The following is a 20,918-nucleotide window of genomic DNA, read 5'->3' on the forward strand; positions in this document are numbered from 1 at the left end:
ATATATCAGAATTTCTTAAAACATTACCCCAGCTATTTCATTGTCACCTTGTTGTTAAACCACAGGGGGCATCGGCCCAGCTAACCACGAGGCTCTACCAAACATTTTCCACCTCAGGTGGTGTTAGTAATGAGCTCTATATAACCATTGCTGACAACAGCTGCAAAATAATATAGTGAGAGTTAATACCATCGGCGTATTTAAGGGGAGGGTTCTACGGGTCCAACTCCCCCTTAGGTTCAGTAAAATTACCAGATTACCTGTTCTATCCACTATGCACAGAGACTTGTTCGTAAAAATTTCTTCAGACTTATTTTGTTCTCATAAATTACAAGCGTATAGAACGAGATATGGATGGGGAAAAAAAATAATTCCACACACCAGATGGGACTGCAAAGCAAATGTCTGAAATTTCCTGATAGTTTCGGAATTTCTCTGAAAAATACTCAGAAAACTCCTGACATTTCACAAATTCTATAATGCCACGTGTAATTTCTGCCCGAAGCAGCTGCTTGTGAACTTATAGCGCGAACATTAAAATGTCATTAGAAGTTCCCGATATGGTTTGTTACCATTTAAGATTTAAGTATTCCTCAAGTTCTAATTTTTTGATAATTTTAAATTTCCCAACTGTCGAAAGTCGATAAACCATTTTCCAAATTTTAGATCGGAATGGGATCCCTATGGAGATTATAACTGCATCTGGGTTAGCTTCAGCTATTAGTACTTCTACTCTCTCTGGGTTGAGTGGGTGTAGAATTAGAAAAAAAAAATAGTTTGTGAAGAATATGATGGTGCTGATGTAATGGGTGATAGAATTAAGGGGGTAGATTATTTCAGAGAAGTGTCCAAAAGCAATTTTTGTACATTGTTCAGGATATATTTTAAACCTGGCTATTGCCCATTTCTGTGGAATTTCTGCGATATTGTGACTGTCAAGTCAGTTATAATTCTTTCCCCTCGAGTCTCCTTAAAGGAGCAGACCCCCGTGATTAGCACATCGTGGGTCCCGGGTTCGAAACACGAAATGGGCATGGGCATTTGTGGGTGTCCATTCATCAATTTCATCATGTCATCGCTTAACCCGATCTTCGGAAATCAGCCATAATTGGCACAAGAAGCTAAGTAAAATAATGCAAATAAATGAATCAATTTTCTTGAAATAATGTGGTTGTAAAAAATGTAGTGCAAGATAGCTAGGGAAGTTCTCTAACGTTCTCAAGTTGTTTGTCACAAAATGGACAGAAAAGTATCAATACTCACTATAGGGTGACTTGTGAAATCGTATACATTAATAGTAGAAACTTCACTTTTGTCCATTTTTAGACCATTTTGTAGTAGAAATGAACCCAAGTTTCTCTGAACACAGTCAACACATTGAAAAATGGCAACAACTTATTCCAATATGAAATGCCTATTCCTCATTCATTGGAACAGTGTGTCAAAATGTTTAATGGCCTGGTTGATATTTTTTACATTTTCAAATTTGAATGAAAAATATGGCAAACAGTAATTGAAAAGACATATCCAGGGTCTGCATTGTAGGCAGTAGAAAATTGTGACAAGCTGTTGTACTCAAATATACACAAATTGTTGATTATCTTGGCTACACTGCCAGTTTCATCTTCAACACACGAGAGGATGTGTTTAACATTAAGGAGGTTGAAATAATGTCCTCGCAATAAATTCCTCGACTAATGGACCCTGCACTGTTAAATGTACATACATACGAATATTAAAATAACACCGATGTTGTTATTTTCAATTTTGTAGCAAGGAGGAAAATGCTAATTCTAAAACTGTAATTCCTTGTTAAAGAGAAGCTGGGATTAGCTTTTTCAAAAGCATTTTCTGCTCATTTTATGTAGAAAAGTTAGAAGTTCGTAGATATACTTAATTTAATAAATGTGTGACCTTTCATGTGGTGGCAGAGTGGATTTTGATAGCCAGATCATGCCTAGGGACGCTATACGTCCCGGATTTTCAGGGACAATCCCGGAATGGTATCATTTGTCCCGGTGTTCCGAATAGTTTCTTCGGGATGCACAAATGTCCTGGAATCGGGTGGGAAAGAAGAAATGATTAATACTCCTACTCTCCTGAACTCTTTTTTTTATATATTTGAATGCGTGGACGTAATTTTAAAATGCTCACTTTACAAAACAATCTAACTCTACACTGAATAACTCCCTTTCCATAATACAAGAGTTACCGAGATACAGACGGTACTGCAAACATTTGTTCAGTCCGCAGTTTCCAAATAAAGTTCCCACACAATGTGTGATGTAAATGACATTTATGTTGTATATACAAACAACTTTATCGGGTCCAGCCCCCCCCCACCGCTTCGTAACAAGCTACCGGTCAGTAGTGTCCAGGATTTTCACTTATGAAATATAGGAACCCTAATTGAACGAAAAGTTGAACCCCACCCCCTTACGTTAGCTATATATACGCCAATGGTTAATATATTACTTGTTCTCTCATTTCCCAACAAATAATGATTTCTATGTGAAAGTAAATTCATTCCTTGCGGTATAACGAATAGTGTAATAGATTAATAGTGTAATATTTTAGTGTAATAGATATTTATAATCATGCGAAGGAAACATTTTAGTACTTTTTCCAGTTTTTAAAATTTCCGTTTTTTAAAAGTAAGTAATATACAATAAACGCACGATAGGTTAGATTTTATGGCGATTACATTAGTAATCAGTAGGCTTCGGATAGTTATGCACTAAAAAAAAACTTTACATATGCATGCAAATATACTCTTAAAATGCTCGAAATATGCTCTTTAAATGATCAAAATATGCAAATAAATTTTTAAAAAATTACATCAAACTCAGAAAACTTAGCCATAGCTTGTAACTATTTATTACTTTCACTGTTTACATAAGTAGAAAAAATAAGGTTTGGCTTACCTTATTGACAATTGACCATATTTTACATATGGTTTTTGTATATGTATCTTTATCAGTAACTGTCGGTAGAAAATTTTTTAAATTATTTTACATACGTACTGAGTAAAGTACATATCGCTCGCTTCTCCTTCGGTATCTTCAGATTGCAGTCTCGCACAGTCACCGTGAAACTAACGATTCTCCCAATCGATTGATTGATTAATTGATTTGTTGTTTTAATTGATTGAATTGTTGTTTTAAGTCCAGTTTATACCCAGAAAGGCTAATCGTGACTGGACGTACAATTTGAAGTGGGATCCGAACCACTATGTGCCTCCACCGGGTATCGAACCCGGGAGCCCTTGATTACAAGGCGAGGCCCGATTCTCCCACTCGATAACAACCGGTAGACAAAGATTAAAATTACGCACAATAGCACTGCACTGCATTAGCACTTGTTCTAGCAGGGACATTTCCAGAGATATGTGACTCACCTGCAAACAAAGATAACAAACCGGTCTTGACTACGAAGAACATCTGACAAATGAATCATGTTTCTGAATTGTTCCAAAGGAAAGGAAACTACAAATTTTCAGACAGAAACAGCAGAATATGCATCTGAAAGAAAAAAAATCCATAAAGAATATGCAATATATCCTGAAGACACTGAAAATATGCATTTATATATGCTATATGCAAAATGCATAACTATCCGAAGCCCTAATAAGCAAAAGCTGAAAAAAAATACTATGACGTTACGTCATGGAACTTACAAGTAATTAGCTTGATTAACGCCTGATGGCGTGAGTTGTCTTATGTCATAGATATGCTGTACAGTGGGATCCATGAGTATTACCGTGCAAATTATCCATCACCATGTTCATGCATTTTATTTCACACAATAAGAGCTCCAAGAATTAAAACAAAACTCAAAACAAGCTTTTGACAACTTCTGCACCAGCATACATAAAAATCTATCGCTTAAAAACACATAGGATGTAAGATAAAAATTAATGAAAATAGTCATGGACAATTTGCACGGTAGTACTCATGGATCACACTGTACAAGCAGTTAACGAAAATCTCAACAGATGTTGGTAGAATCGCTGTAGTATCCTTGTAGTCAGTGATCCTACATTTTTGCCGAAAGTTGGGATGATTGTTGTTTGATACAATCATGCAACGCAGCACTGTAATTGTTGAAGAGCATCCAGGAAGCATTATAAGTCACGATAAACAATGTAATTCGATCATTTGAGGTTCCTTCAATTCCTTCTATGTCTAAAGTAATTGTAACATGGCGTGTAATGTCTTTACTCAGGGACAAGTTGTCTGATCCTAGATTTAGACGACGCTTGGAAAAAGAGAGCTGGCGTAGGTGCACAGAAGATAGTGCGAAAGTTCACACATGTGTGTTTGCTTATTTTGTTGAAGTGGATCAACAATAGATTCTTGGAATATAAGGCAAAGGGAAACATGTGTATTAAATCTTCTTAATTAAATTTCACATATGTATTTATTAAAGAGAGGTAAAATATTCCGCTAATTTCTGGGGGCTTAGTGGTTGAGTGTTGAATTGGTGGTTCTCAGTGTGTGGATTTGTTTAGTTTAATGTAATTTAGATTACAGGGCTTTAATTTTAATAATGTTACCCGGCCAAATTCGTGCTTTCCTAGCACAGACGAGTATGTTGTAGTTTGACGGTTTGAGAAATGCATTGTTATCTCGGCGTTGATGAAAACTGTGGAAGCAACACGGAGAGTGTGCAAGTATAGTAGCTCGCGCATGAAAAAGATGGCAACGGGAAAAAGCTTTATGCTGTGGTGTAAAAATCTCGTGTTTTCGTAAATCGCGTCGTGGTCATAAAGATGTTGTTTGGATACACGGTCCGACAAGAACAGTTTAAGGAACAAGTTGCTGCAGTATTTACCCTAGAGGTAGTTCAACGGTCAGATTTCCTGAGTGAAAAAGTTGGTTGATGACATCCTGAAATGACAGAAAGAACTAACATCATGTAACGAGGTAAGGGTTTTTACTATAACATACAGTGTTCGCGAGAAGTTTGACACGCCGTTTGTTTGCCATCAGTTCCATTCGAGTGGAAGTTTTGTTCTGACTTCGCTTGAACTTAACATTAGGCTTGTAACCATTCCTCGTCAAGCGTGCAAAGAATGTTGATCATTACAACACACAGAGTTGTTCAACTACACTAAGATAAATCGAGAGATGAATAATCAACAATTCATCACCCAATTACATTAATGTAAATTAAAGTACGAAATGGAGTATTACATATCAGCTACTTGTGCCTTTGTGGCATGTCATTGAAGAACATTACGTAACATCGCGTATTGACAATAGAAATATATACACGGAGAAATAAGATTACGTTTACCGTATGGGATGTGCATTCATCACATTTAAGAAGAAGATTTTGTCGGAAAATTGAAGTGGTTATAGATATGAAAGACATGAGTATTTCTAATTTTTTGAGTGTATATCTGATTGCAAATATCTGGATTCAAAGTTACATTTTACTTAGCCTAATGGCTACAATATACAAACCAAAGTGTTTGTGTTTTTCTCACATTTAAGCCATAAACCGAATTATATTTCAAATATTTAACATAATTGTAATGTTGGAACTTGTATTTAATGAAAATCTCTGTAACGATAACGTTATATTCTGATCAATGGGTCTGATCAAAGAGTTTTCTTTTTCACGTTGACCGTTGTAAGTAGTTTGCAATAAACACATATTTATCGTTATACAAACGAGTTAGAATTTCACAAACAAGTTTGATGCATATTATACAGAGTGTCACTTTGTGTATCTTTCTCCATATATATATATATATATATATATATATATATATATATATATATATATATATATTGTTGTAATCCCGTTTTACCTGGGATCTGAGGTCACAGGGAAGTTTCATTTAAACATTTAGGTAGAGCTTAATTGTGTCTGTTGGCTGAACCTGCTCCGATTAGGAAGGTAGAGATATGGAAAGTTGGTGTAAAGGTTATTCGCGCTTGTTCATACCTGGTAGGTGTGTGGTGTCTTGTCCTGATGCTTCTTGCAGACCGAATCGTGACAGTTGCCAAGGTTCTATCCTTCGACCCTTGGCTGACCAAACCGAGCAATCCCTTGCGACTTGTAGCATGCTAGGCAGCGGTAACTCCGTGTTCCATCGTCGTAGTTCAGCAGTGTAATGTGTTGTAAAGTATTCGGAGAGTACTTGTCCATGTGAGCGTCGATGATAGGTGTAGTTCGAATGAGCGTCGAATTCTAATAGAGAGCGAGCTCCGGGAGTGAGCTTGCTTTTATCATCCTAGGCTTCGAAAGGTTGTTAAACCTTTCGAACGCGGTAGATCTTGTGTTGATCAACGCGTCTGCCTTTCAGTTCCTTGTTTAACGGAAGTTACTAAGTTAGCGCATTCTTAGGATCACTCGCTGGTCGGACAATTCCAGGAAATAAACAAGTGTGAATATTAACATGACGAGGTTTTCTCGGTTTAATAATCTCCATATCTCTAACACTTACATTCCCCTTGTTGAAATAATCGAACCACTAAGTGATGGTCGACTACCTTCTCCGGAGTAGGTTATATTTAAAAATTAACATTTATTAACATATCAAAAACCGTAGAAAATCAATACATCAATCCATTCACCATAAAATTCACATCACCATAAAAAAAAGATTGGTATCATCAGAAAAGTCATAGCATCAAAAGATGCGTAATACCAAACAGCGTTGAGTAAAAAAAAATATAAAAACACGTAGAAAAAAAAATTAACTGTTGGTCAAAGCCTCTTGTATATTCACAGAGTACGAGCATCAATAACGAAGTCTTGAGGCACTGATAAAAATAATCATATACGTGTGACACTGAACTAGTTGTGAATGAATAATGACAACACAATAACAGAAAAACACATGTCAGCACACTGTGAAGAAATGCCGCAAAACGCACGTGGTTTTATTGACAGTTCGCGTAGTTCAATTCAAATTCAATTCAAATTTTCTTTATTAAAGGGCGAGGTTCAGCCTCTGGCTGTTCTCCCACCTAACCCCGTTTGACATTTACCTAGTGTACATAAACAAAATCATAAAAAAGAGAAGTAAATACAATAAAAAATGGTTACAAGGAAAGAACAAAGACGAGATTAAAAAAAAAAGAATCAAGACAACACGTAAAAAAAAGAGAGAAAAAAAAACACATTCACGCACACACACACACATTAAAACACACATACTAAACATTTCTGAGCAGGACATTCACGCACGGATGTTGAGATTGATGTACATGATTATGGTAGTTTTGTGAGATACGATAGAACAACGCATACCTAAATATTACAATATAGTTGTAGATTTGTCAAGGATTGGATTGGATTGGCGAGGCTCGTATGTAATTTAAACTGTATTGTGTAGTGTTACTCGTGGGAGCTTGAACAGAGATATTGTTCATCTAACAGAAAATTCTTTAGGTTATTCTTAAATTTGTTAGGACTGGGGAGGGAGGTAATGGAGGGCGGAAGTTCATTCCATGTTTTTGCCGCTGAAAGTGTAAAAGACGATTTGAAAATTTCCAGTGAGTGTTTGAAGAGTTCAAGTTTCGCTATTCCTCTTGTTTTGTAGTTGTGTATTTCCCTTCTGGTTTTTAGTTTCTCGAATAAATTTTCGGGAATATTTTTATGCAAAAGATTCTGTATAAAGCAACAGAAATGAAGTCTGCGACGTCTGTTCATGTTTAGCATTTTGTTCTCGTTCAGGGTTGGAAGAATATGATCGAATTTTTTTAATGTTATATACGAAGCGTAAACACGAATTTTGAACTTTTTGAATTTTGACATACCCTTGTCCATTGAGCGAAATATATCATCCGTGACTTTTAGCAACGCCGTCGCCGTGCTGTGAGCAGGGCGGAAGCCCGATTGGCATTTCGGAAGGAGATTGAGGCTGTTCACATGATTTCTGACTTGATTGTAAACAATTTTTTCGGTGATCTTGGAAAGGGTGGGTAGTAGACTTATAGGACGAAGATCGTTTAAGGACAATGTTACTTTTTCTTAGGTAGAGGGATCACGCGCGCTGTTTTCCAGCTGATTGGATATTGTCCAGTCCGAAAGGAGAAATTTATTATATGTGTCAGGTGACTTAAGATAAACGGAAGTGATAGTTTTAGCATTTTTATTGTTATTCCATCATTGCCAGAGGCATTGGATCGTATATTATTTACTGCTTTAATTGTGTCATATTCACTGATTTCTTTAAGATGAAATTGTTGTGCACTTTCATTAAATATTTTGGAGTTAAAAAAATTACTGGTTTTATTTAAGGCAGATTTCGAGCATTTCAAAGTACACTCGGCATATCACACACGAGGTTGGGCGGAGCCTTGAGGTAAAGTTGCCATGGCAACGCTGTAGACTTCATGTCGCCATAGGCTGGACATTCTTTGTAGCTGACGATAAAAAAAACACAAAAGAAAGAGACGTACCTCTAATCCACTAGAAGTATGGGCAGCACCCATGGTCACAAACTTTGGCACTGTAAATGACATACGTGTGTGCACGAATTGCGTGTGCATGACGGTAGTTGATTGGGCTGAGCACCGGAACACTTTTAGCCGATGAAAAATAACAATGCGTAACATGTGATGTCAGTAAACACGGGCAATACGCACTGAGTGGGAGGGGTCATGCAGATGTAGATCGCCGTGACGTCATGGAAGGGCAGTCTGGAATTCAAGCTTATGACGTCGTTGCAGCAGGAGGGGTCCTGAGTAAAACGCTTCACAGCTGGATCGCGGCCGGGATGATGGAAAAACAGCCAAGCGGTCCTGACAGAAGTGGGTCCTTTGGTGCTGGAAGTCCGTTCTCTTCGATGAGCCTAGGTCTCTCGCTCGGTGGCACAAGCAGGTGGTCGTCATGATGAATCCATCCGGTAGCATCCGTGGCGATGAGAATGAAACAAGCGCAAAAAGGGAAAAATTAGGAAAAAGCAAAAGGTAATGGAGCAGGGTTACAATAAATGATGACGGGTTATAAAATCGATTGAAAAAGGACTTTCAGATAAAACTTGGGAATTATTTTGGGGGGAAGGGGAGTTAATATCTAATCGTAATAACGGCGAAGGGGCGTTGTTGCTTATATGACGTAGAGTTTTTAAGGGGACCTGTTAATGAGTAACAGGTTTACATGAGGAAAGTTCGCTGAGGGGAATGGGGGGGGGGAAGTGTATGTTGGAATAGCCGGCTTAGCCGGGAATGAAATGAGAAAAGATATGAGAATTCAGCGATAATAGAACGAACTAAGTGATTACGAGACATTTCCGTCTGTAATATGTGTAAATGTCGTATATAAAATTAATTGCAAGAATTTTACGTGTATTGTGGACAAAGGATTAAGCGCCTTCGATTCGCTACTAACCAAAAAAAAAAAAAAATTGAAAAATAAGTGAAAAAGAGTAAGTAATAGATTTATAGAAAGTTCATGGAAAAAGAGAGTAGGTTTTTAATTTCATGGGATATAAGCTATACCATGTTGTATGCTATCAATAATTGAACTATAAAATTAAAGGAGAGAGTGGGAACATTTGCCTACATTTATTATATGCTTTGTTAACATATTTAGTGCAATGCAGCTTTCAAAGAAGCAGTTCGCGTTACACCTGAACGTAAATAAAAAAAATTGCTATGGCCAAAAAGCCAATAGTTCAGCAAGTTCTACGCAGTTCATTTGTTCTTTAAATCGTTCATCTTGTTCTATCTTAGTTCTTTCTTTCTTTCTTTGTACTTTTTTCATTTGAGCGTATATGTACCAGCAAATGGGGAAAAAAATGTTTGCTAGTTATAAGCATAAATGCGCTAAGTACTTATTAGTCAAATCAGCTAAGTGATATGTTCTGACTATTACTATGCGTATAATCGCAAATTATAAAATAACATTAAAATATCAGTAGAAATTAATTATTAGGCAAGAGATTTATTATAAATGTTCCGACGATTGAGATAGCATTCTGTAATCCTGGTCTTGTTAAAAATAGAAATGAGTTCGTTCTAACGAAGAAGTGCAATGCGAGCACGGGAAGTGGAAAGAGGGGGGGGGGTGGATGAGCGTGAGAAAATGCTGGATCATGGGATGTTAGCATGTGCAATGTACGTAGCAAGGAGGCTAACGAGGAGGCTAACGTAGTGGAGTGTTAATGAATGTTAGTGGGGTTTTATGGCACTTGTCGTAGCGCGCTTTGAGTCTAGAAACAGTAATTGTGTCAGATTTCTCCTTGTTTCTGCCGTCGATGAAAGTAACTTCGTAGGAATTCTCGTTAACTTTGCGAAGAATAGTTCCTTTATACTTATAAGAGGACGAAAAGGCTTTTGACACGCCTGGAGTCGGAGTGGCATCTAGAATCCATACATGTTGTCCTGGTGAGTATTGTATTTGCCTAGAAGTGCGCTCTGTGTACTTTTTCTGCTGTTCGTAACGCTTGTGTAAGTTGTCGTGAGCGGTCTTACGTATGGATGTCAGGAGTTCAAGTCTCTGTGCGTTCGTCTGGGAGATATTGTCAGGGTTCGAAGGAAGGACTGCGTCTGCTAAAATCCTTGGGTTGTAGCCAAACAAAGTAAAATACGGGCTCTGGAGGGATCCAGAATGGATTGTAATGTTGTGGCTGAACGTCGCACTAGCTAAATAGTCACACCACGAAGCCTTTTTCTCTAACACAAAAACTCTCATAACTTTCTTTAAGTAACTAAATGAACTCTCAACTAACCCATTTGTGAAATGTGCACAAGTGTCTACATATTTTAGTTGTACGCCTGTAATATTAGCTAACTCTCGTAAGAGTAAACTTGAATTGGGTGTTGAACGATCTAAATAGATCGTTTCCGGGATGCCATGGACTAAAAAGACTTTCTCAACTAAAGCTGTTGCTATGTTTTGTGCATCATGATTAGCCAAAGGAGCTGTAATGACGTATCTTGTACAACTATCAACTACTGATAGAAAATATTTGTATTTGTGCGTTTTAGAAGAGACTAGAGGACCACATACGTCAATATGAATTCGTTGAAAAGGAATTTGGGCTGGTTGAAATGTTTGCAGCGTATGCGGTTTAGAACCTTGTGGTTTCTTTGAGATCTGGCAAGGGATGCAATGTCGAACCTTATCGTACACAAATTTCTTCATATTAGGGAAAAAGTAACGCATAAGCATTAAATTATATGACTTTTGTGCACCTTGGTGACTTCCATTCATTTTGTGTGTATGAATAAGATCGAAAACTTGATTTCTTAGTGCATGGGGAATACAAAGTCTATCCCTATAGCCAGTTTTGATTTTATTAGTCCTGTATAAGACTCCATTTTTGAGTACATAAGAATACGAAAGTTTCTCTAGCTTAGAATTACTAGGTTTATCTTTGTTTTCTAATACATCAATAATGTCTCTTAAATAGGGGTGTTTACGTTGTTCTGAACTAATATCAAAATCTGCTGCTTGTGCATGAAATACTTGATGAAAGAACAAGTCATCATCATCATCATCATCATCATCTTTCTTGTCATGATTAGTCTTTTCTAGCGGTACACTTGCACGGGAAAGTGCATCCGCAAGTTCATTTTTACTGGCGCTGACATGCCTTATTTCGAAATCAAAATTCTGAAAATAAAGAGCTCTTCTTCCTAAAATAGAACTATGGTGTTTAGTTGAACGAAGATATGATAAGGCTTTGTTGTCTGTGAGAACCACAAAATGTTGATTCATAAGGAAATATTTGAAAGTTTTCAAAACATAATATGCACCTGCAATTTCGAGGGAAAATGTGTCAGCTTTTTTCTCTGTTTCTGTTAAGGCTCGTGAACAATAAGCACAAGGGTGTAAATTTCCTTCTTCGTCGGGCTGTAACAACGCTCCACCAATCCCAATTCCGCTTACATCAATGTATACATATGAGGGGCGCTTAAGGTCATAAGGGCGGAGGATTGGGGCGGAAGTGATCATTTCTTTCAGTGTTTCGTAACTTTTCTGGTGTTCATCAGTCCATTGAAACTTAACATTCTTTTTGAGAAGCTTGAATAAACATTCTGTGGGTCCTGAAAATCCTTGCACAAATCGTCGAATGAAATTTACAAGTCCTAGGAAACTACGAAGCTTGCGTTTGGTGGTAGGGGTGGGATAGTCCAAAATAGCTTTCAGAATATGCTCTGAGATCTTAATTCCCTTTTGAGATACCAAGTTACCGAGGACTTTTACTTCGGTAAAAGCTAGCCTACACTTAGAGGGTGACAATTTAAGGGATACTTGTCTTAACTTTTGAAACACTCTATCCAGTATGTTAACCATGTGTGGGAGATTTGAACTGTAAATAATAATGTCATCAGTGTAAACAGAAAGTTCTGAACTGTCTATTCCACTAAGGGCAAGTTCGCTTACGCGGTTCATTACACCGGGGGATGTTTTCAATCCCTGGCATAACCTAGCATATCTAAAACTGCCAAGATTGTTAATGGAAAAGGCGGTAATGTCCGTAGAACGCTCTGTTAATGGAAATTGAAAGAATGCACTAGACATGTCCAAAATTGAGTAGTATTTCTTACCAGCCATCTCTGTCATGATGGTTTTTATGTCTGGGGATTGTAAGGAAATCGGAGCTATTACTTGGTTAAGCGCTCTCATGTCGGAAATAAAACGGTAAGTCCCATTAGGTTTCTTGACTAATAGAACTGGGTGTCGATAGGGACTCCCTTCACAGCGTTCTATAACACCTTGGTCTAGTAATTTCTGAACTTCCTGTTTCATGGGTTCTCGGTAATGAAAGGGGATAGGGTAGGTCTTGGCATACACTGGGGTGTCATCTGTCAGTTTGATATCATATTCCAAAACATTGGTTTTAGTTAATTTATCCCCTGGCCAGAGAAAAATATCTGCATGCGTGTATGCGAGCTTTAGGATTTTTTCTCTTTCTTCTCGGGGAATATCAGGGTTAACTGTGAGGAGGGAGGGGTCAAATTTCTTTTGACTTTCACTAAGTTGTTGCTTTACTGTACTATTTTCATTACAAGAGTATGAAAATACGACATCTTCACTTTTATTCTCCCAAATGGAAGTAACGTCACTTAAAATCTCACAGGTCGATATTTCACCTAATATTGTGTCACCTTCCAAAGTGATTGTGGTTTCCGTAGGGTTGTGTATGTGAATGACAGGTGACTGAGGGTTTACTGTAGCATTGGGAAGGACTACTGCATGCTGGGTCATAAGGGAAGCAGATGGGGTAAAAAGTACAGGCTTAGGGGCGGTAGGTGTCGTGGTGGTAAGTTCCAAATTGATATAAGTTTTGGATCGTGGACTTAACTGAATTGTGTTTGAAAGGGTAGCTTTTCCCTCATACACATTTACATTTTCAATTTGTGTGAATATGTCATGCGACACCTGGTGAGTCTTGTACTTCGACCTCAAAATACTATAATTTGGAGTACGTCCTAAATGATGAAGAGTTATTGTATTGTCTTTTAACGACATTTCGCACCTCTGCGTTCTCAAAAAGCCATTTCCTAAAAGGGGAGGGACATTTGTTGAATCTACAATTCTAAACGGGTGCGAATATTTACGCTTTCCAATTATGATAGGAAGAACTACAATTTCAGACACACTCAGTTTCGATCCGGACACACCTTGGATTGTGGACTTCACCTTGTATGTTTTTCTTTCAGTAGGAAGGAGGTGGGAGGGATAAATTGATATTTGGGAACCCACGTCAATAAGTAAAGCTACTTCTTTCCCTTGTATGTTACTATTAATAAAATATAGGCCATTTCTCTCAATAATAGGAACTTTATCTAATCTGCTATTATCTTCGATTTCGTTCCTGCAAGTCGAAGATGGTGTTAGTTTAAACTACTGTCGCTTTGGGGCTTGTAAAAGCAGTTATCGCTCTCGTGATTATAACGACCCCAGAACTTACAGGCCGATGTATTTGCATCGTCGCGATTACCCTGATCTCGACGTTGAAACATCTTATTATTATTACCTCTGAACTGGCCTCGTGAGTTCGTCCTAAAATTACCTCTATGATTAGCTCTATTACTATTATTCCTGTAAGAAGAGGAGTTATTATACCCCTTATTGTAATCTCTGTGCATGTCATGTGCGTTTTGATTAGCCGTTTTCGCCAATTCCAACACATTTGAACAAAAATTAAAAAGAGAGGTTGTGTTCATTTGTTCGGTTGAATGTAAAGCTAAGTTCGACATTTGTGACGAAAGTTTATTTATTTCATCACTAGAGGTAGCACTTTGAGTGTGTTCCACAGTAGCTACGGCTGGTGGAGCCGCGCAGTGAGCACTATGAGAACTCGGTACATCAAACATGCCAGATGGTGACGCTGAGAGACTGGGTGCTTGATACATGGTCTGGGAAGGAATTACAGGAACGGGTGTTGATTGTAGACTTTGGACTTGATGAGCCGATGTTGAGAGGAAAGGAGATGGACACTGGTTATGTGGTACAAACTGCTGACTCGGGTTGTAAGGATTACCTGGGAGGGGGGAGTAAACCTGTGCATGCGAACAGCTGTGAAGTGGTGTCGGGGTGAATGTCTGAGGCATGCTTGCCTGTGCGATTGCCTGATCAAGTTCCAATTTCTCTTCCAACATACGGGAATTAATCAATGACTGTGGCGTTCGAAATTTTTTGTAGGTGGGCAATTAATTCTTCTGTTTTGGCAAAGTGCTTGTTAGTTATACAGCCAATGTATTTGGCTCGCAGTCCCGTGATGATATAAGAGAGAGTTTGTTCTTCAGTGGCGTTCGGGAAGTATTGCTGGACCAATGCCTTCTTAGCAATAACATAGGTATGGATCGGTTCACTAATCATTTGCTTCCTTTGGAGAATTATCTGTACGGGATCCGCTGATAAGTACGATCCTCTAAATAAAGTGCTTAGCTCGTTTTTGATATGGGTGTATGTCAAGTCTACAAAATTGGGTCGTTTCTGTATGTCATGAAAATAAGTTAATGCAGTGTCAGTCAAAAATAAAGGCAACATCTCTTTACGCTTAGCTTCCGACCATCCTGCGGCGTGCGCTACATTTTGAAACTTGAGGAAAAATGAATCAATGTCTCTTGGGTCATTTCCGCTAAATGGTGCCGGATACAATGCAGTTGGGATTGGGGTGGCCATATTAGTGGTGGGAATTTCTACAGTTATGTTATCAGAGTTATTAGTAGTGTTAGAGGGAGTTGAAACGGGAGCTGGGGTACTTGATAAGGGTTGGGGTCGGTTTCTGGTGGGTGCTTCCAGTCCAAGGACAAATTGAGGGTAGTTTTTATTAGCAGACCTTAACCGTGTTAGCGGAGGAGAGGGGAGTGGGGATAAAGGTCGTGAAGTTGTTGGATTTGCCGTGATTGCAGTAGCTAACTCTATGATTTGGTCGAGGGAGGAATCTAGGTGTTCGTGCAATGCTATCTGTGACGCATTCATAAACGAAGGTTCGTCGTGCTGACCAAAGAACAAATGAAAGTATGGTTATGCAGTTATTTATGTCATTAATATATCGTTTGTCAAATAAGTATAAGCAAGTGTTCTCATTCCTGTGTGAAGGATGCTTGAATACGTCCAGAGTGAATGTTACGCAGAAGAACTAGATTTTGTTGGGGGGGGACTCGGCACAAAAAGATAAAAAAAGGTTGTATTCCATAGGGTAATACACAAATTGTCACTGGGTCTGACGCATCTTAAGCGTACTGTGGGGGTATGAATTGGAATTACTAAAATTTTACTTTAAAAATGCTCCCAAAGTGGGAGGGGGAAGACTAATTTAATGTAAAGCAATTCGTACAGAAGGGTACGCAATTGCAAAAAAAGGCCTGAAGCAACTCCAACATGTTGTAATCCCGTTTTACCTGGGATCTGAGGTCACAGGGAAGTTTCATTTAAACATTTAGGTAGAGCTTAATTGTGTCTGTTGGCTGAACCTGCTCCGATTAGGAGGGTAGAGATATGGAAAGTTGGTGTAAAGGTTATTCACGCTTGTTCATACCTGGTAGGTGTGTGGTGTCTTGTCCTGATGCTTCTTGCAGACCGAATCGTGACAGTTGCCAAGGTTCTATCCTTCGACCCTTGGCTCACCAAACCGAGCAATCCCTTGCGACTTGTAGCATGCTAGGCAGCGGTAACTCCGTGTTCCATCGTCGTAGTTCAGCAGTGTAATGTGTTGTAAAGTATTCGGAGACTACTTGTCCATGTGAGCGTCGATGATAGGTGTAGTTCGAATGAGCGTCGAATTCTAATAGAGAGCGAGCTTGCTTTTATCATCCTAGGCTTCGAAAGGTTGTTAAACCTTTCGAACGCGGTAGATCTTGTGTTGATCCACGCGTCTGCCTTTCAGTTCCTTGTTTAACGGAAGTTACTAAGTTAGCGCATTCTTGGTATCACTCGCTGGTCAAACAATTCCAGGAAATAAACAAGTGTGAATATTAACATGACGAGGTTTTCTCGGTTTAATAATCTCCATATCTCTACAATATATATATATATATATATATATATATATATATATATATATATATGTGTGTGTGTGTGTGTGTGTGTGTGTGTGTGTGTGTACGACGGTCATTTGTTCAACCTCCGATGGACCATAAAAATAAGACAAGTGTAAGTAACAAAATGAATTTATTACCAAAGGTTTTGTACGTGTCTCAAAAGTTTTAGGACAACGACATTTTAAACTAGGCAACCCAATTTACACAAGGCGTTGGTGGGTTGCGTGTTGAGTTAGGCTCAATTTCAGGCTTGCCACAATCACATTAGATATTTATGAAATACGCGAAAGAAATAAAAACAAATATTATTGTATAAAATTATAAAAATATCACTATTACATCGCAAATGACAAAATTCTTTCTGAAAGAAAAAAATAGGTTTTCTAGTATTTCATCGCTGATGAGTCTACAGAAAGGAAAAGAGATGAGAAGAAACGAAAGGTGAGAAAGAAGGGGAGTCAGAGAAAGCGAAAGGAGAAGAGGAAAAGTAGAGGTGAGAAGAAAGAGAGGGTAGACGAGGAGAGGAGAAATAGTGAGAAGAAAGGGAAGAGATTCGAGGAGATATGAGGAAAACAGAGAAAGTGGAGAAACGAGAAGGAAAACGAGATGTGAGAAGAGGAGGAGAGGAGTTTGGAGAGAAGGAGTTCAGAAGAGGGGATTGGAGTGTAGAGCAAAAGAGAGAAAAAGAGAAGAACGAAAAGAAGAGGAGAATAGTGCAGTGGAGTCGAAAATCTATGACCAGAGGGGAGATAAGATGAGTGGGGAAAAGTGGGATGGACACAAGATGCGAAAACAGTAGGGAAGGTGACAGAAGATAGAAGCAGAGGAGAAGGAGGGTAGAGAAGAACAGAAGGGACTGGAGACGAAAGGAGAGAAGAGGTAGTTGCAGAAAATATCGTCTCAGTGTCAAGAATTGATGTATTGATCAAATTATCGACATGAAACAATCAATAACATTTTGAAATGTATTGGAGAATGTATTAGATCGGTGCGAAATGCCTTTTGGCTGAGTTCAGAGCAAATTAGAATTTTCCATGTAGGATCTTTGATTTTACCTGCAATTATATCACTAAAAATATGAATGTTATTTTAATAAGAATTATCCAATTTTTCTCCACTTCTCGGTTCGTTGAAAGCAGGTGACCAACGTGAAATGTAAATCAAACTCTCCTCCTACATGTAATGTGCAAAGAATACTTGTGTGTAACAAAGAAAACGAAGGTTCTACGAATAGTTGAAAACATTTAATGGAGAATTGCACATGATGAAAACTTTTCAGTCGATATTTGCGGAGGTATCCTTGCATTGAACTCGAGTTGGAAATGGGTAAAATTAGTATGTCCTTAATTGCCACAAATATTAATAGTAAATTCATTAATGTTTGTCAATGTCTTTGAAGCAATACACAATTATTGTAAGAGTATCATAATTCACGATCTTATACATGAAAATATACGTACCTTTAACGTGTGTCAATTCATTTATTTGTTTATTTTTTTATAGATTCCAGATGCAGAACTATGTAGCCACTATACACTGCTATTACAAATAATACCACAATGCTTGTGATAAATAAAAGGGTAATTAAAAAAAACTCGTGAGGAGGATCGAACCTGGAACCGCTAGCAGCCCAATCGAGAACTCTAACCACTACACCACGCCTTTATCTTCCGTTTAAGCAACAATTTTTAAATATTCTGTCCCTTCAATATTGTAAATGTCGTTGGGTATACATGTAGCTGAACTTTTACTCAAGTTTTGAATGACTTTCTTGTAGTATAGCAGCTATCTTCGAGAAATAATTTTCTAAGTGATGAGAATATTGGTAGTTGTGAAAATGCGAGTTATTTGTTCTAATTAATTATTGTGATTATACATTATTATTGGAAAATATTTAGAGGCTTGAACATTACAGGACGATGTTCTCTTCCTGTGATACTGCAACAGACGAAATGCAAGTTTACTGACGCAAGTCAGTAGTGTGTTTTGACCTATTATAAACTCAGGAAAGTATGAACCCCCCTCTGGCAGATTTGTCTACACTTAAAACTTGCTCAACATGCCCATATGAGCTTTTTGCTCAAGTGTGGAACCCCGTCTAATCCAAGATTTTTGTAAAAATGCCCTCGGGAATTTCTCGGAAAGTATGACCCCCCTCAGATTGATTTGTCCACACTTACGAAAGGCACTTCTGTGAGATTGTTGTCCATAAACCTGTTAAAAATATGCCCCTCTTGATATTTTTTTTTGGCCACACCTAAAACTACGCCAAACGTATTAACACACACACACACCTACACACCCACACACACACACACACACACACACACACACACACACACACACACAGATATTTACTTCCGCTTTTAAGTTCAATTGGATACCAGGTTCAATTTGTTTATCTAATATTAAGATAATGTAATTCTTCTAGAATTGTTCTGTGACTCTCTCATTTCTTACATCATAAAGATAAGATTTTTCCCCTATGAGAATAACACTACATATGGTGTCATCAGGTAATGCCTAATGGAATTCACAGATAATTTTAATGTTTGTCCTATCATTAACCACGACTTGTTTCCTTTTTGAAGTGTTGATGACAAACATGGGTCTCTGTCCTTTGAATTCATCTGGTGTGTAATACATGTCAGTATTGCCAGTAGTGACCCTTTTGTATGATGTAAATGCCTCATATAATTTGAGGAAATCATCCTTGGACATGTCTAAATTATAATTTTCTCTAGGAAATACCTCATTTCTGCCATTTTTAAGATATATGTTCTTGATGTTGCAGTTATCAAATCTACTTGAATTTTTTTCCTGATTATTGTGTCTTCCAGTCTGAAACAATACCACCACAAAATCCGGCATGTCATATTGTATACTGGAGAATGAATTTGTAGCATCAAACTCATAATAAGTACCAGTTGCGGGCTTCTGTACACATTGATATGTATAAAATTGTAGAGGAATCTGTGGATTTTTTTATTATATCTGCTTTGTATTTAAGAGCATAACTGGCTTCATATTCAACAACAGGGATTCTTAACTCCATAGTCTGAATAACGCATTTGCCTTCATCAGGTAGGGTATTAGGCAGAGCTTCCCCTGTAGAGTTTAATGTGCTGTACCTCATCAAAGCATTATTATCATTGGCAGCTCTTCTAAATGTGATTCTTAAACCACCCTTCCACATAATATCTTTGTAATCTGAGAAGAATCCTGGCAACAGGCGCATAGGAAACAGCACTGTATGGCTCTTGGATATAATTTTATCACCAGCTTCAAATCCACCTATTTTGTAGTAAGAAGCCTCGGTTTTGGATAATTTTAGTGTGGCCAAAGCTGTGGAGGTAATGCCGGGATAATCCACTCTGTTTATAACAACACCATGCTTTCTGATCTCAATTTCAGAGAACAGATGCGGCACAAAATTGTCTACCAATCTTATATTTGAATTTGCCGGATAATCTGTTCCATCGAGCTTTACAACATCAAATTTGATGTATAGATCTGCTCTGTGGGGGTGTATAAAGCCATCCCCTACATCAAGATCAACCTCAATCTCTGTGTTGGGTTGATTTAAATTTGCAAATGTCCTCCTGTTTGGGGGGAATGATTGTAGCTCACAACTCTCAATATTTTCCATTTTTTTTGTATGTATTTTTATTTAAATATTAATCTCTATGATTGCAGTTGTTGTGGCTCCAGCAAAATCAACTAATTCTTCTTTTTCATTAGTGACCATCAATTCAATATTATCTATTCTATTATGGCACACAGGAAAATATAATGTTGGGGATGGAGTGTAGATGATTGGCTCCATAAATTCAGAATTAGGTTTGAATGTTGCAGTGATGCCAGTTTGTTTGTGAGTGCCTATGCCATTTGATTTGGTGATCATACCCTCAGCCACATTACAGTGAATATTCAGAGTCTCTATGGCTAAGAATTTAGGTATATTAATAGCAGTGTCTTTGATGGCCGCTTCAAGTTTTGTGTTGTTCTCAAAGCCTAACAGCTCTCCTATAGTACCCAGATCCACTGTTTCTGTAGCAGATACAATCTCTACTCTGTGAGTGACAGAATTTTGACTTAACACTATACCTCTGGGTAATTGAGCATTTAGAGTGGACAGATTATATTGCCCTGGAGTGATGACAATTTTTTGATCCCCAACTCCAATTTTGTTGATGTGGTGTGTAATATTAGGGATCAAGTACATGCCGTAAAATGCTCTGAGAGCTATTGTTTTGGGATACACTATGTCATCATGTAATTTGAGTTTCAATATTGAATTTTGGCTGGTGAGATGGAATACCCCCATGATGTTTCAGATACCACAAGGCTTTTTGAAAATTTTCAATTGATGGTTTATTTATTTGAGACATATATCTGAGAACAGATAAACACAAATGTCCACAATTAACATCTTTGAAATTTTGAACACGGGCA

Source organism: Lepisma saccharinum, chromosome 5 (genome assembly GCF_977018435.1).
Source record: "Lepisma saccharinum chromosome 5, izLepSacc3.1, whole genome shotgun sequence".
NCBI lineage: Eukaryota > Metazoa > Arthropoda > Insecta > Zygentoma > Lepismatidae > Lepisma > Lepisma saccharinum.